This window comes from Cervus canadensis, chromosome 12, assembly GCF_019320065.1.
Source record: "Cervus canadensis isolate Bull #8, Minnesota chromosome 12, ASM1932006v1, whole genome shotgun sequence".
Classification (NCBI taxonomy): Eukaryota; Metazoa; Chordata; class Mammalia; order Artiodactyla; family Cervidae; genus Cervus; species Cervus canadensis.
In genome coordinates this window covers 45,039,574-45,058,310 of record NC_057397.1, presented here as the reverse complement: position 1 = coordinate 45,058,310, position 18,737 = coordinate 45,039,574, and the positions used below count along the sequence as shown (strand labels likewise).

Here is an 18,737-nt window from a genome sequence, read left to right as displayed (position 1 = left end):
CCAGTTGCATATTGGGCACCTACCAACCTGGGGAGTTCCTCTTTCAGTATCCTATAATTTTGCCTTTTCATACTGTTCATGGGGTTCTCAAGGCAAGAATACTGAAGTGGTTTGCCATTCCCGTCTCCAGTGGACCACATTCTGTCAGACCTCTCCACCGTGACCCGACCGTCTTGGGTGGCCCCACACGGCATGGCTTAGTTTCATTGAGTTAGATAAGACTGTGGTCCTGTGATCAAGTTGGCTAGTTTTCTGTGATTATGGTTTTAGTGTGTCTGCCCTCTGATGCCCCCTGGCAATACCTACTGTCTTACTTAGGTTTCTCTTACCTTGGACGAGGGGTATCTCCAGTAAGGGCAAAACTGCTATTTCAAACATTTTAAACTGGGATGGGTGTTCTCTGCCCATGGTGTTGAGCTTATTCATTTTTCTAAGGTAAATTGCATCTTCTCTGCCAGGATTTCTCACTGTTTTTTTTTTTTTCCATTTATTCAATAGAAAGTGCCATTCCAATGATTTAATTATCTTAATTATAAGATGTGAAACTTTATAAGATAGATGAGAATTGTAGATAAGATACCAGAGGATGAGATGGTTGGATAGCATCATTGACTCAATGGGCATGAGTCTGAGCAAATTCTGGGAGACAGTGAAGGACAGGGAAGCCTGGTATGCTGCAGTCCATGGGCTCGCAAAGAGTCAGACACTACCGAGAGACTGAACAACAACAATAGGTAAGATATGAACCTTTCTATCAGCTACAAGATGGACCTACGACTTATTTTTTGCTACCCAGGCCCTTGCAACTATCATACAAAGTATAACACTGTATTCTGGTAATCTATTCACCTTCCAGTTGTGAGCTTTTAGTGCTTCTAGTGCATAGACTATTTAGTTGTTTACTAAAGAGAGTTAGAGCATAATCAGAAATTTAGTTTCAGAGATAAATCTTAAAGGTTAAGTCATCAGCGCAAATTAAAAAAAAAAAAAAGAAAAGCAAAGAAACTATTCTGTTAAAAAAATTTTGACTTGCTTTGCAAACTAAAGTGAAAGTTCTAAAATTCATCAACCCACAATCCTAACATCTCTACATCACTCAGATGTTTTGTTGGCGGATCAATAGTTCTACATTTTCTTTACTCACTGCAAAAGCTATTGAAGTTCAGTGTCTCTTACATAAAGACAAACAGCCAAAGTAATGAAAAGATAATTATAAAGAAGTAAATTACTGGAATTTAAAAGAAAACCAATTTTAGGGCATGGTTTTTCTTCAGTACAAAATTTTTGTTTGTTTGAGGTCATCTAAGACTGTGAACAGATTCAAAATGACTCAGCCCAATGTCAGAGTACTTGACATTGAAGGAAAAAAATCACTCTTTGAGCAGTCATCAGGAAATCAATTATTAAACAGGATGAAGAGGATGATTTTACAAATACAATGACAAGATTTAAAGTAGGGAAGTTCCAGAAGGTTGCAACGTTTGTTTGATTTTTAAACTCAAGTTCCTTATGCCTCATTTTTTAAGTTTGATGAAAATGCAGCAAATAATAAGGGCAGATCTTAGACATTTCCAGAGCACAGGAAGTTCCCGACAGATTACAGATCTAAGAATAGCCTAGAAATAGCAGTAGAGCACATGAAGAAGTGATCCTGGGTCACTCACTGGTTTATCAGAGGATACATAGTTACATGGCCTGCTTTACGTGCGTGCTAAGTCTGACTCTTTGAGACCCTAAGGACTGTAGCCCACCACACTCCTCTATGGAATTCTCCAGGCAAGAATATTGGAGTGGGTTGCCATGCCCTCTTCCAGGGCATCATCCCGACCCAGGGATCAAACCTGCATCTCTTATGCCTTCTTCTTTGGCAGGCAGATTCTTTACCATAAGTGCTATCATATAATTACTAATGACTATACCAATTGTCGAATTTTAAGCACATCAGTCATGCCATGATGGTAGGCATTTCTTGCTTTTGTTAAAAACAAAACGAAGACCAAACAAACAAACAAACAAAAAACCCCAAAAACCTTTCCTTAGAAAAAGATGCTCTGCATGTAAAATTACAGTGTTTTCTGCTCTCTCAAACTTGTTCCTAATTGTTGACCAGGCATGTTTCCTAATCCCCAGGTATGGCTCCCCTGATCTGTTTATGTTGCCTTCCATATTCCCCTTTATGTAAATTTAATAACATTTCTAATGCTCTTACCAGTTCTTTTTTGAGTGAAGCCAAGGTATGCTTGATGTCTGAACTTGATCTCTTTGGTCTGTCTTCTACTTTGTCATGCTGAAAAGTCTAAACATCTGCCTGGACACAGTTGTTAAATGTGACAGATTATGGAGAAAAGTCTTTAAGCTGTGTCGGAATAATCTCCATATTTCTAAATGTAATTTCACCTTGGGATAGAGCTTCGTCAAGGTAGGTTTAGCTTTTGCTGAGTTCTTTAGGTAGCCCGGAATGGAAAACTTCTTCAAGTTGCAAGGATTTGAATAGCAAGCACTCGTGAAATATATGTGAAATTCTGTTAGCCGACAGGAGACTATTGTTATTCAAACCTTGAGTTCTCTCCCTTAGTCACTCTTGACCTTTTTTTCCAGGGACATTTTCAAGAAGTAGAGGGGGCTGTCATCACAGAGATGAGAGCTGTCCCTGTTGAGACCGGGTCTTAGGAAATTCCCAAGAGAAGCAATCTGTTTAGGATGCTAAAAAGAACCAGAAATCACAGATTTTTTTTTTTTTTCCTTTCCAAGCCAATCAACAAAAAGTCCAGATCTTTTCACGATATTGATGATAAAAATTTCGTCACTAGAATTGACCCCTTGATCCAAATGTTTCCTAAAAGAGAGATGAAGTATGTAGTTTCCTGAGATACCAAATCAGTTTGAATTCCTAGAGCTTCTCATTAAGAATAATATTAAGTCACATTTATAAATGCTTACTATGTGATTGTGTGTGCATGTGCTCAGTTATCCCAACTCTCTGCGACCCATGGGCAATAACCCGCCAGGCTCCTCTGTCCATGGAATCTTCCAAGCAAGAAGAATGGAGTGGGTTGCTGTGCCCTCCTCAGGGGATCTTCCTAACCCAGGGATGCAAACTGCGTCTCTTGTATCTCCTGCATTGGCAGGCAGGTTCTTTACCAGAGTCACCAGATTAGAACTAATTAATTCATTTTCGTCATTTAATCCTCTTACAACTTTACAAGGCAGGTATTTTCATAAGGCCCATTTTATAATAAAACTGATGCTTAGAGGGATAAAAGCAATCACTTAAGGCTGTTTTATTGCAAGGCTTATATGCTTATACAGCAGAGCTTTCTAGGATTTTGACAAATTCATTTAGAAATTTAGAGAAATGCCATTCTGAGGTCTTGAAATCTTTTAAATGGCACCCCCAGAAGTAAGTCATACATTGATACATATGCCTGATGGCAGTGCTTAGCCAGTGAGTGATACCCCGGAGGACTCTGAATGTCAGGAGGGGGCTGTTCTCCAAGGGGTCAGTCTCAGGCTGGTAGGGTCAGTTCATTTCTGGCTGCTAATAAGATACAATATTTACTTTCCAATTTTACCCTCTCATCCCCACATTCATACACCCTATTATTCCTAGATATTCCTGAATTATTTAAAGATTCATTTAACTGTGTCCTGCGGTTGGGTACTTCCAAGCCTTCAATCACAGCATCTCTCTCTGAGGACCACATTCCTACCATGCTTTATGATCCAACTGACAATCTCTTTTCCTGTCAAGCCTTTTTTCAGCTTTGTCGTTGTTGTTGTTCAATCACTAAGTCATGTCTGACTCTTCGAGACCCCATGGACTGCAGCATACCAGGCTTTTTTGTCCTTCTCTATCTCCGTGAATTTGCTCAAATTCATGTCCATTGTGTCAGTGAAGCCATTCAACCATCTCATCCTCTGTCATCCCCTTCTCCTCCTGCCCTCAATCTTTCCCAGCATCAGGGTCTTTTCCAGTGAGTCAGCTCTTCAGCTTCTTAGGTATGATAAACTACTCCATCTACTGCACCCCCACAACACTCTGTCCAGTCTTGTTCTTAGCGCTTGTCAGATTCTAACACGATTATTTGTTTACCATCTGTTTCCTTTGCTAGCTCATGAGTTCTCTGATAACACGGATCATGTTATTTAATCAGTGCTAAGCACCATAGCAGGCAGTTAATATGCTTTTGCCAAGCAAATAAAAGGTTTGATATAAAATATTTTGTGAAGACTGTGGAATTGTAGTTGTTTTCCTTTTCAACTTCTAAAAGCCAGCTGACTCATTTGACCTTACACTGCTTCTCACGTTTACAAAGCGTCTACCGTATTTTGAGCATGTGTCTGTGACAGCACAGGGAAGTTTCATTAAAGTGTCCAAAGGTCTACAGCCCTTTAGAAGGGCTTTCCAGTCTCCTAGGAGTTTCTGGCAGCTTTCCACATGTAGTTCATTCATTAAGAGGGTTTCCTACTTGAATAAATGTCAGAGGAACCCCTGCAATCATGTGAAGTATTAGCAAAAGGGGGTCACATTAGAGATAGGGACTGTAGCTCCCTGGAGATGTATTAAAATTAAGGGCAACCTGGCCCAACGGTTGTGCAAAATAGGTGGTTCTTTAAAAAATTAAACACAGAATTAGTATGTGACCCAACAATTCTACTTCTTAGTAGCTATCCAAACGAACTGAAAATCGGTACTCAAAAAACATGTATAAGTATATTCATAACAGCATTATTCACAATAGCTAAAAGGTGGAAATAGTCCAAATGTCCATCAATGGAAAGATGGATAAATAAATTGTGGTATATTCACTCAGTGAAATATTATTCAACCATGTAAAGGGATAATAGTGCTTGTACATGGTAATATAGGATGAAGCTCAAAAATATTAAGTGAAAGAAGCCAGAAACAAAAGGTCAAATATTATACGATTCCATTTATATGAAGTATCCGAATTGGTAGACCCACTGAAATAGAAATCAGATTGATGGTTGCAGAGGGTAGAGAGAGCAGAAAATGGGGAGCAACTGCTTAATAAGCGTGGAATTTCCTTCTGTGATAAAATGTTTTGGAACTAGACAGAATTGGTGATTGCACAACAGTGTGAGTGCACAAAAATGCACTGAATTGTTCACTTTAAAATGGTTAATTTTAGTGGTTGTCAAGGGGGCAGGTAGGAGAGGGAAAATTGGAAGTTTGGGGTTAGGAGAGAGAAACTATTATACATAGGCTGGATAAACAACAAGGTCCTACTGTATATAGTACAGAGAACTATATTCAATATCCTGTGACAAATTATAATGGAAAAGAATAAGAAAAAAATATAACTGAGTCACTCTGCTGTATAGAAGAAATTAATACAGCATTGTAAATCAACTATACTTCAATAAAATTCAAAATAAACCCTGGGCGGGGCAAGGATAATTAGGAATTTGGGATTAACAGATACATACTACTATATATAAAACAGCTAAACAACAAAGAAACAGGCACAGTCCTTGTATAGCACAGTGAACTATATTTAGTGTCTTTTAATAACTATAATGGAAAAGGACCTGAAAAAGAATATATATATTAAGTTACTTTGCCGTACACCTGAAACATTGTAAATCAACTACACTTCAATTAAAAATGGTTAATTTTACATTATATGAATACACCTCAATTGAAAGAAATAAAAGGGGATTAAAAAAAAAAACAGTAGAAAAGGTCAGAGGTTATGCTGTGAGGACTTGACCAGCTAATTCTGGTTTTGAAGACATAGTAAGATAAAAGCAAGGAAGGAGGTAGCCTCTAGATGCTGGAAAAAGCAAGTAACAAATTCTCCCCTAGAGCTCCAAGAAGGAGCACACGTCTGCCATCACCTTGATGTTAGACCAGTGAGACCAGTGTTGGACCGCTAATCTCTAGCACAGTAAAATAATACATTTGATTTTTCGAAGCTAAAAATGGTAACAAAATACCGTGCCTTGGCATCACAGCTGAAAAGAACTTCCCAGATCTAGCACAATCCTGATGGAAATAAGGTGAGAAAGATGGTCTTTTCAAGGTCACATAGCTAGTTGTCCTATTTAAAAAAACAACTACGTTTCCTTCTCAAAATAAAGAGATAGGAAGAGAAGAAACAATGAATGGGGTTATTATTCTAATTTTATGAGAAGAAACAAATTTACTGAGATTAAGTAACTTGACCATTATTTCATATCTAACTGTGTTTTAAGTATTTAAAAATATCAAAGTAATGGAGGTACATGAATGATAATAAAAAAAAATCACATCATAGCAGATAGAAGGACTTATGATGAATAGCCTCCACTTCTGTGCTATTCTTAGTCACTCATTTGTGTCCAACTCTTTGTGACCCTATGGACTGTAGCCCTCTGTCCATGGAGATTCTCCAGGCAAGAATACTGGAGTGGGTTGCCATGCCCTCCTCCAGGGGATCTTCTTCCCAACCCAGGAGTCGAACCTGGGTCTCTCACATTGCAGGCTGATTCTTTACTGTCTGAGCCACCAGAGAAGGCCAAGAATATAGAAGTGGGTAGCCTATCCCTTCTCCAGGGAAACTTCCCTACCCAGGAATTGAACCAGGGTCTCCTGCACTGCAGGCAGATTCTTTACCAGCTGGGCTACCAGGGAAGCCTTTATCATCCACTTCTAATACACCTCAAATCCAGTCCTCATCCGCTGCACTTATTAGTTCTTCTTCTGCTTCTAGTATAACTAAAATATTACAATATAATATTACTATGCATTGATATTTAACAGGTACTTCTAAGGCACTTAAGTGCTTTATGAAAATAACTCATTGAATCTGTGTAACAATTCTGTAATGGAGGTACTAGTATTTGCCCTACTCTTCATGGCGTGGTTAACATAATGTATCTAGAAGGGGCTAGAGCTGGGATTTGCGACCATCTGGGTTTGGACTCCATGCTGTTAACCATGACATCACACTACTTACAAACACTAACTTTGTTCTGTAAGGCTCACTGTGGCCAAGCAGCATGCCCACATTCATGGCCAGGCTGGGATCTGAGCCCACCTGGGCTCTAAAGCCCTGGCAGAGGTGTGTGCTAAGTCTCTCCAGTTGTGTCCTACTCTTTTTGCCCTGTGGACCGTGGCCAGCCAGGCTCCTCTGACCTTGGGACTCTTTTTGCCCTATGGACCATAGCCAACCAGGCTCCTCTGACCCTGGGACTCTTTTTGCCCTATGGACCATAGCCAGCCAGGCTCCTCTGTCCTTGGGACTCTCCAGGCAAGAATAGTGGAGCGGGTTGCCACGCCCTCCCCCAGCGGATCTTCCTGACCCAGGGATCGAACCTGCATCTCTCACGTCCACCCACATTGGCAGGTGGGTTCTTTACCAATAGCGCCACCTGGGAAGCTCCTAAGGCCTTGGAGCTCTCTGCTGAATCTCTTGCCTCAGAGGCTGGCTGTCCACTGAAGGAAGGGAACCCTGCCTGGGATGAGAGAGGGAGAGCTGGTTGACAGCAACAAACTTCTAGAAAAAAAACAACCACCAGAGTTTTCTAGTACATTATTTTTTTAAAATGTGCTTTTAAATATCAGAAAAACAGGCTTTAAAGGTCTATTTTTTTGACAACATATTTTCTTGGGAGTCATAAAAAATTAAAATCCTTTTATTTTCTCTTAAAAAAATACAGGTTTTTGGAAAGCAGAAATCTGTTCAGCTGCCCTTTAAAGGTTTGTGTTGTGTTTGTGCTAGAAGGCTGGTACACAAAATGCTTTGAGGCATTCTCTGTAGCTCAGGCCAGAAGACTTGGGTCCCGGAGCTACACTGTCTCTTATCTCACCAGTGATTTGACAACAGTGACTTAAGTTTCCCTCACAGCTGCCTTTCCTTGTTCTGGACAGAGGTTTTCAAACTTGACTGTGCATCCTCAGGCACCCTGGGCGACATTTCAAAATTGTATGTAGGGTCAGGGTGAGGAGAGCGGAGAGTCAGGGGTAAGAGAGCAGCAGGAAGAAAAGGCATGCATGTGGGTCAGCATCGCCACCCGCCACTTAACCGAGAGAAGCCGCACTGGCCCTATGGATGTGTGTGCACTGAGTCTCCTCAGTCATGTCTGATTCTTCACGACCCCATGCGCTGTAGCCCCGCTAGGCTCCTCTGTCCATGGGATTCTCCAGGCAAGAATACTGGGGTGCGTTGGTGTACTCTCCTCCAGGGGATCTTCCCAACCCAGGATCAAACCCGGTCTCTTGCGTCTCCTGCATTGGCAAGCGGGTTCTTTATCATTAGCGCCACCCGGGAAGCCCAACTCTATGGATCTTCCCACAGTATGTCGTTGGAAGAAAATATTTTATTGAGGGAAAAAAAATACCATTGTGGGTAAAGAAGAATATGTAGAACCAGAGAAATTGGGGTTAGAAGGGAATAAAATAAAAATATCACTTAGAATAATAAGAAAACAAGGCACATACATCTAAGATGGGTGTCTAAATAGTATTCCTCAGCTAAGGCAAGATTCTAGAAGCAGACCACCCATCAAGCCATTAAGGGGAAAACACTGTACATGCCATGGTGGGGGAAGCCAGATTGTGTTGTGAGGATTTAAAAGAGAAAGAAAGTTAGACAACGAAAAGATGGGGTGAGTTAAATGTAATAAACCCAAAGTCTTCTTTCTGGGAAAGGAGCTCCTTAATAATTCAATTCACTGTGGACTCCGAAGTTGCAGGTGAAGCCAGAGAACACTCAGAGGAAACCAAATTAAATTTTTTGCTGGAGAAAGAAAAAATGGAAGAACTAGACTGCCATCCTGAGGCAGAATGCTAGGAGACGGTGACTGAAGTGCTGCCGGAGCTTTTGTAGCCCAATTTGGCACCTACTGTGGTATCGAAATACCCTTAAGCTGTTCTATTTTCCTAAGCAGTAGTTTTATAAAATTGATCTTAAAGATCAATGTGGATACATGATAAAAAAAAAACTATATAAACAATACAAAAAAGTCCACAGGGTAATTTAAGGCTCTCTTTTTCACTCCAAGTTTCCCTTACAAGAGGCAATTATTCTTTCCAGTTTATTGTGCATCTTTTAAAACAGATTCTGTGCACTTATAATTAGCTATGTACTGCATGCATTCCTTTGGAACCACCAAGGATGTCTACTGCTCTGCACTCTGATTTCGGTTTAACAGTGTAAAGTCTTGGCGCTTGTTTCCTTCCTTTTCTTGATTGCTTCTTCTTTTACTAGATGAACACACCAGAAATGACTGACTCATTGTTACACTAATGCACAGTTTAGTTTACTTTCAGGATTTTTGCTACCTTAAGCAATGCTGGGCATAACTGTTGAAAAAATTCCTAGAAGTGGAAATATTAAAAAAAAAATGTATTAAATTTGTAACAGGTGTAGTAAGACTGCACACCAGAGAGATGAAGCTATTCTATCAATCATGTTTGAGAATGATGGTCAACACCCAACAATCTTAAGGTACTTTGCCCAGAATTATTTTCTTTCTGCATTCTCTGTATTTTTCAACACAATTTTCCTGTGTGTGTGTGTTCAGTAGCTCAGTTGTGTCTGACTCTTTGTGATTCCATTGTCTATAGCCCTCCAGCCTCCTCTGTCCATGAGATTTTCTAGGTAAGAATGCTGGGGTGGGTTGCCATCTCCTCCTCCAAGGGATCTTCCTGACCCAGGAATCTAACCTGTGTCTCCTTAGTTTCCTGCACTGCAGGCAGATTCTTTACTGCTGAGCCCCCAGGGAAGCCCCAGTTGCCCTGTATAGTGAATCAAATGATCTTAAACTAAAAGAGAGCAAATTATTTGGTCACTGCAACCATTTCACCAGCATTTGGCTCTTATGGTTTAAAGGGATCACTGAGGAAGCATCAGAAATCATTCTTGGCTTTCAGGAACTTCCAGTGTGGTTGTAGAGTATTTGAAGCTGCCACTGATGAATGGAAGGCAGCGGATGCTAAAATAGTAGACGGGTAAGCTAGAAGCCCCCAGGTTGGGATAGCGGAGAAATTGGGAGAGTGAGTCCAGAAATACACATGGAGCATCTCCCCTCTGATCTAACTCAACAGATAAATGAAGATCTATATGTTAATTATTCAGACAATCTTGTGCACCTGTTATGTACCAGCCCCTTGCTGGATGTTGAGGCTAAAAGAGTGAGAAAGATATATTTCCTGCCATCATTTTACTTGCTTATCCTTTCTGAGAGCACACTTGTTTTCTTGTCAACAGCACAGTGCTTAGTTATATCTATACATAATTTATGTTGTATATATTATTATATATATATTATGTTATTTATGGGCTTCCCAGGTGGCACACTGGGAAAGCATATGCCTGCCAATTCAGGAGATTCAGGAGACATGAGCTCAATCCTTGGGTTGGGAAGATCCCCTGGAAAAAGAAATGGCAACCCACTCCAGTATTCTTGCCTGGAAAATCCCATAGAGGAGCCTGGGGGGCCACAGTCCAGCTGGTTGCAAAGAGTTGAACACGACTGGGCACGCTACACACACACACATTATGTTATTTATATTGTTACATATATGTTTTGTCATATGCATTTTTATTTTTGTCTTTTCTTAATAGATAAAACTATCCCAACAGGCAAATATTTCTTATCAGTTTTGCTACTTCTTTACTTCTACTCTGCACATTTCATGGAGTCCAAGTCCTACTTCACTCTTGAATCCAGACATGTATGACCACAGTAACGTAGGCCCCAAACCTTATACAGGCAGGTGACACAGCTGTCCTGAACTCACACCTTCCTTGAACTCCAGTTGCTGAGATCAGGAAAAGACACTGTTGAGGCCTTAAGTAATACCCTGGTCCAGAGGTCCCCTGATGGCAGTGGCTATATGCCTAGTGGAAGGCAGCCATCTGTACCTGTTAGCTGAATGAGCACATCAGTCTACTCTGCTTTTGGCACTGCTATACTTGAATGACTGGTCGGCATCTGACACGGTGCTTAGTAAATACCTCCACTTTTTAAGTGTTGTCTGAGATACAAGGCAAAATGGTCTCCAATGCCAGTTTTTAATGGATTTTGGATTTTTTCTGACCTTTTCTGGGCTTTACCATGTCTTTTGGTAACCTACTTTCTTATGTGCCCCACCCCCCAGCCCCCAAGAAAGATGCTCTCTTTAGGTTCTGATGCTAACATTTCTGCACCAACACCTGAAATTCAGGCTTTACAAGTTTTGTCTTAACACATTTAGCCCAGTATGTGCATTCACCCACGGACAGCAGACACACACACACAAATCCCTTTCTGATCACTATGGCATGCCAAACTCATGCCTTTGGAGGTCATTTTTCTGAGAACTTGTAACTAATTCAGAACACAGAGGAGCTCTTAGATATATTTTCATACAAAAGAGAAGGAAGCAATTTGTGACCTAACAAGAGGGTTAATATCAGCTGGTCATAGTTTAGTGAGTTTAATTACTGGAATTTCTATATAATATCACCCCAAATGACATCTGGCTTGGAACTGAGCATGAGATTCCTTTCGGGTGAGCAAAAGAAAACAGGCCGGGCCAAGCTTTCCCCTATCTAATCCTTGTGCCTGATGCACATGAGCTGCAGTGACATTTCTGGGACTGACTTGTACTTGGTGAAGATAAGCTTGTTAATAAAAAGGCAAGATAAAATTGGCATTAGCTACTTTTAACAAGGAAGCAAAATATACAGTTGCAAAGTGAGAATGAAAAATGCTTAAGTCAAAGACCAAGGAATTCTTTGTTTTACACCCACCTCATTCCCTGGGTTCGTTGATAATCTATCTTATTCTTCAGTAAATACTGGCCTCAAATGGAAATCAAATGGATTTTATTTTCGCAAACATTGTGAGTTGGACTAATTTAAAATTTATTTTAAGTCAAACATAAGCATTGATTAAATTGCTGGAAACCAAGCCTGGTATAGGGTGACTTGTGTAGTCGCGAAATTGTGTCTGACTCCTTTTTGAGACCCCATGGACTGTAGCCCGCCAGGCTCCTCTGTTTATGAGATTTCTCAGGCAAGAATACTGGAGTGGGTTGCCAGTTCTTTCTCCAGGGAATCTTCCCAACACAGGGACTGAATCCATGTCTCTTACATTGGCAGGTGGGTTTTTTACCACTGAGCCTCCAGGGCAGCCCATAGGGTAAGTCAACCCTATGTTTTGCTAACCCCTTTCCTGCACCATGAGCATCATCTGGAAGTTTGCTAGGAATGCAGAGTCTTAGGCTCTACACACAGACCTAATGAATTAGAATATGCATTTAGCAAGATATCTATGCACTTGGAAATTGAGAGTCACTGGCCCGTAATGTTGCCTTTATTTTCTTTAAATCTTTTCAAAAGCTGTTTTTTTTTTTTTTTCCAAAAGCTGTTTGTGTTGGGATACAATCGGTTAACAATGTTGTGCTAGTTTCAGGGGAGCAGTGAAGGGACTCAGCCACACATATGCAGGTATCCATTCTCCCCCAAACTCCCCTCCCATCCAGGCTGCCACATAACATTGAGCAGAGTTCTCTGATGTATAGCAGGTCCTTGTCGGTTATCCATTTTAAATACAGCAGTGTGTACATGTCGATCCCAAACTCCCTAACTGTCCCTTCCCCCATCCTTCCCCTCGAATGTGGCCTTTCTTCTAAAGGGCTTCCCCCCATAGAATAACTGAAAGACCATTTGCCTGGGTAACATAAACCAAGGGCCAAATTTGAGACGTTTCCAGCCTTCCAGCCGCCTGGAGAGGAATGCACAGATGCATGCTCCATTCTGCAGTGCCAAACTGAAAGGCTTGCCATTTGTTCTGACTGTTTTATTGCCCTCAAACTCTGCACTCAGCTTCTTGTGAGGCTTCCAAAACACGGCAAATCCATGGAAAAATTAATAATGTAAAGGTTTTCTAAGGCTCTTGGCAGCAGAAGGAATTTCCAGTGGGTTCATATTGAGGTGGGGGTGGAAAAGGAAGGAAGTTTGACATACAACATAATAGCAAGGAATTCCTAAATATTTGTCCAGCTTTCATCATCTCAGCCTGTTGAAAAATGAATTTGCATGTGATGGTTCTAGGATTTGTCCTTAAGAAATTCTGACTACTTAGCAGACAAGAGGATAAATATTTTGAGCAAAGGTCTTATGCATATAAGTTGCTTTATATCTTGAGTTTTGTGTGCTTTAGTGAGAAGTAAGTTGCTTCTGCCATCCCCAATAAGATATATTTAGTTAGTATCTTCATCTCTTCCTGCTTCTAGTATTTTCATTTGGAAAGTAGACAGGTGAAATATTGGCCAGTGAAAGAAAACAGATTTCCCAATGAATAGTTGTAGTCCATGAAAAAATGAGATTAGAGGGATGCCCAAACTAATTCCAGGTTATTACAATCTTCATCTCAAGCCTAATTCTCTGTGGTTTCACTCCTGGTTTACAGACAGAAATTTAAAGCCAGTATATTTTATCATCTAAATCATTTAGTTCCCCTTTGACGGAAGCCTTTGCAATGTTCTCTTCAATTTCCATGAGAATGAATTTCACCTTTTATGACATTCAAAGACAATTATGGTGTCTTTATGAAAAATGATGTCACTCTGATACCAGCAATAAAATAACAATGTGCTAGTGCTGATAAATGTATTAATCATACCAGTCGTCTTTCAGCTTTTCTGGTTTTGCTTTGGGAACTACAGAAAACCTTAAGGTTTTTAATTTGTGAGCTCTCTAGAAACATGGCCAGAATACTCTACTTTTCCTTTGATCGAGTGCTCAGAAAATGGAGTAGAATGGAGTGACCATCCCACTAACAGGCAGGGTTATTCAGTCACTGCCTAAATCAGAAAGGATGCTGCAGACTCCCACACATCTGTATCTGTGAGGTGGGGCAGTGATGGGGAAAGGCATCTCAGGTGTCCTCTGGTCTGTCTCCATGCAATCCACTGCTATTCCATCCCTTGTTTTTAAGATGCTTTGAGTGTTGCCCTCTGGGAGACACTGAACTCCCGTTAAAGTGCTAGCCCGAAGTCCTCCTGGGACCAGGAAGAGGCCTGGGACTGCTCAGATTCTTAGGTCCAACTCTGTTCTTGTGATAAGACTGCCAAGATTTGGAGTAGGCTAAACAATGATAGATTTTTTTTTTTTTCATATGAATCAGTCAATGTACAGATTGAATAGAGTGGCTTGCTCCATACAAATCAACATATGGAGTGCTTACTTTATGCCGAGACTCAAATAACGAGCTTCCTGGATATCAAAAACATATAACACAAAGCTTTCTATGTGTAGCTTATTGTTTTGGTTGGGGAGAATATGCTTATGGCAGGAAATAATTGCAGAATGAACAGTTTATACTTCCAGTTAGCATGCAGGCTTTTCTGGGATTCAAGCGTAATCCATTTTAATCTAGCTGAGATTTTGATTTCAGAAGTCACAGTCTCTGGATACAGACTTTCAGGTGTAGGCTTTCAGAGATGAGGGATCACTGTGGGCTTCAATAATGAGGAGAAGCTTCTTGGCAGAGAAAGGACCTAAGCACATTTGTGAGACTAAGTGGGAACTTCATGAATAAACAGCAGGGAAGTCATCCAAAATGGAGTGGTCAGAACAAGTCACAAACGTGAGAGGAGGCTGGCATATGTCTGGAAAAATGAGAGAGTTACCTGATAGAAAAAGTACCAACTGGGCAATAATGGTGGAGATAAAGATAAGGCCAGATTTTAGAATTCATCAACTGCTGAGCAGGGAATTTACTTGATCCTGTGAGCTATGTTATTCAGACATTTTTTACTCTATAGAAAAACATAATGCAGATGATATTGTGATGCATTCCCATGGTTACTCAGAGATTTTCCCAATTTTCTGTTTTCTAATTATAATCCCCCCACTCAGTTAAAACAATACGTTGAAAGTAAAGTGAGAGCTGTTGACAATAACAGGATGGATCCATAGGTAGGTTTTTTGAAAAAGTAAGTTCTTCACCATCCACTTATGATAAAAACATGCAAAAAGTGGGCATAGCGGGAATATACCTCAACATAATAAAAGTCATATATCGCAACTGCACAGCTAACATACTCACAGTAAAAAACCTGCAAGTTTTTCCTCTTAGGAATAAGATAATGATGCTCACTCTTGCCCCTTGATTGTTGCCACTTTGGTATTGGAAGTTCTAGCCAGAACAATTAGGCAATAAAAAGAAACAAAAGGACTCAATTAGAAAAAGTAAAAATATCATTATTCACATATGACAAGATCTTACAGAATACCCTGAAAATCCATCAAAAAACCATTAAAACTAATACATGAATTCAGTAAAGTTACAGAATAAAAAAAATCAATATATTAAGTTGTCTGCATTTCTACACAGTAATAATGAGCTATCAGAAAGAGAAACTAAAAAAAAATCTCCCTTTGACTGAGTGTAATCTACAGTTATAGCACAAAGAATAAAATACCTAGGAATAAATTTAACCAAGGAGGTAAAAGACCCATATACTAATGTGTAAAAGACATTAATGTAAGAAATTGAAGAAAATATAAGTAAATGGAAAGATATTCTATGCTCATATTAGATGAATTAATATGATTAAAATGTCATACTATCCAAAGCAATCTACTAATTCAATGCAATTCTTGTCAAAAATCCCAATGGTTTTTTTCACAGAAATAGAACAAACAATCCTAAAATGTGTATGGAATCATCAAAAAAAGACCCCAAGTAGCCAAAGCCATCTTGAGAAAGAACAACAAAGCTGGAGGCATTATGCCTTCTGATTTCAAGCTATATTCCAAAGCTATGGTAATAAAAACAGGATAGCATTGGCATAAAACAGAAACACAGATAAATGGGACGGAATAGAGAGCCTAGAAATAAACACACACATATATGGGCAGTTCATTCATGATAAAGGAGCCAAGGATACACAACGGAGAAGGGACAGTCTTTTTAATAAACGGTGTTGGGAAAACTGAACAGCCACAAGAAAAGAATGAAACTGGATTACTGTCTTACGCCATACAGAAATATTAACTCAACATGGATTAAAGACATGAACATAAGACCTGAAGCCATAAAATCCCTAGAAGAAAACATAGGTTCTTGATATAAGTCTTGGTGGTGATTTTTTGAAGCTGAAACCAAAAACAAACCAGTGGGACTATATCAAAAAGCTTCTGCACAACAAAGAAAGCCATCGGCAAAATGAAAGGCTAGCCTACTAAATGGGAGAACATTTTGCAAATCATACATCTGATACATTGAAAATATATAAGCACTCACACAACTCAATAAAAAAAAAAAACACCCAATTTGATTTAAAAAGAGCCAAGTAGATGTATTTCTAAAGAAGACATATAGATGCTCAATAGACACATGAAAAGATGCTCAACATCACTAGTTATCCAGGAAATGCAAATCTAAACCATAATGAGACACCATCTCACATCTGTTATAACAGCTATTATCAAAAAGACAACAAATAACACGTGTTGATGAGGATATGGAGAAAATGGAATTCTCATATACCATTAATCGGAATGTACATTGGTCAGCCGCTATGGAAAACAGTACATAGGTTCCTAAAAAAAAAATGAAAAACAAAACTACTGTATGATCCATCAATGCCACTTCTAAGATTTACTTGAAGAAAACAAAATGCTAATTTGAGAGCACACATACATCACAATGTTCACTGCAGCTCTATTTACAATAGCCAAGATGTGGAAACAACATGAATGTCTAATGAATGGATAAAGAAAATGCGCTATCAATCTATTTAATCTATCTGCCTAGACAACGAGATATTATTCAGCCATAAAAAGGTGAAATCTTGCCATTTTTGAAAACATGAATGGACCTTGGGGGCATTATGCTAAGTGAAATAAGGCAGACAGAGATGACAAATACCGTATTATCTCACTTATATGTGGAATCCAAACACACACACACACACACACACAAACCCATAAAAAGGAAAACAAAGGAAACAACAAGTTCACAGATACAAAGAACAGATTGGTGGTTGTCAGGGGCAGGGGTGGGTGAAATGGGTGAAGGGGGTCAAAAGGTACACATTTTCAGAGGTACACACTTATAAAATAAATAAGTCATGGGGAGGTAATGCACAGCATGGTTAAAAATACTATACTGCATATTTGAAACTTACTGGAAGAGTAGTTCTCGAATTACCACAAGAAAAAAAATTTTTAACTATAAGATGATGGATATTAACTAGACTTGTGGTGATCAGTTCATAATATAAACATTGAATCATTATGTTGCACACCTGAAACTACTAGAACGTAATCTGTTAATTATCCCTTAATAGAAAAATAAGAAAAAAATGAAAAAAAGGAATTAGACATTTATGAACACCTACTACGTGCCACATACAAAATACTTGACTTGTGCTGTTTTTTCCTAATGTGGCAGAGAGTTTTTAAAACAACAGTTTTATTAAAATATAATTTATAAGCCGTAGTATTCTCCTTTTAAAAGTGTACCATTCAGGGATTTTTAGTATATCCACAGAACTGTACAACTTTCCACACTATCTAGTTTTAGAACATTTTCATTACCTTAAAAAGAAACTTCATACCCTTTAGCAGTCACTTTCCACTTTCCCCAACATCTCAGCCCCTGGCAACCTCTAGTTTACTTTCTTTGTGATTTGCCGGCTCTGGACATACCATGTCAGCAAAAGCAAGCAAACCGTGATCTTTTTGTTGACTGACTTCTTGAATTGAACATGGTATTTCCAAGGTCCATCCATTTGCAGCATGGATATACATCATTTTTAAAATCCTACGATATTTTCTAAACTAGACATAATTATCTGTTCTTCTGATAAGGAAACTGAAACCGTAAATGCTTTGCCCAAGGACTCACAAAGTTAGCAGAGAAATATTCACACATAGGCCCCTGTCTCATGGTTCAACCATTCCCATCACACCACACTGATTCTCAAATGCCTCAGAATTCTCCCTATTTTAAAACTGGAAACCACAACACCTTGTAATACACAAGAACTAGCAAAATGATCTTTTTTCTTCCTGGCTCCATGCTCTCTTAAGACGAATTTGCATCCAAAAACAAGGAGACTGGTCTCCTATTCCTGGGGGTGCCATGACAACCCCACTACTTTTGAAATTGCGCTGCAACTCAAACCCAATAGAAGACTGCGGGTAGCACCATGCTGTATTCTTTCAGACAAGGGGGTATTCACTACTCAGACCAGCAAGTAGCTTAAAGTTCCAATAAGAAAACAACAAACAATGAAAAAAACCAGCCTTTAGTTCATCAGTCACTCACCAGGCAGCTGAAGCGTGAAGCTCACAAACACCATGAATTGAAGCCACAAACAGAACCAAGACTCCTCCATTGCACATCAGCATGCTCTCTGCCAAACTGAACCTTGTAGACAGTATCTGTATCCTTCATTATCACAGCCCCCTTCATCTCCTTGTCTCCCATGTGTCCTTTCAGATGCACCAAAGCCCTTGGTGAGTTTTCTGCATAGCTTCCACGTCCTCAGGATCCAGGTCGGGGTAATCCACCACATGGCGACCTGCAGGGCCCGGAGCCCAGTGCTCTGAGCTTCATGTAGATACAAGCATTCCTTGCAGTTCTTCTTCAAGCCAGTCATTTCAGGAAGGCAAATGGTAGATCCCTCCATGCTGGCAAAACAGAGTAAACAATTACATATGCTGAGACTTCTTAAACACTCAAAATTGGGAGCTGGCCCCTTATTATTATGAATTTTAAAAGTC

At 39.6% G+C, this 18,737-nt stretch overlaps 1 long non-coding RNA gene across 1 annotated transcript in view; it reads right to left on the bottom strand.

Moving 5' to 3' along the window:
• Nucleotides 1–18,397, bottom strand: part of LOC122451341 — a 108,490-nt gene extending 90,093 nt beyond the window's left edge. The window contains exon 1 of the long non-coding RNA XR_006272374.1: nt 18,280–18,397. This is a non-coding gene — a long non-coding RNA (uncharacterized LOC122451341). The remainder of the gene's footprint in view (nt 1–18,279) is intronic.
• Nucleotides 18,398–18,737: the final 340 nt, after the last annotated feature.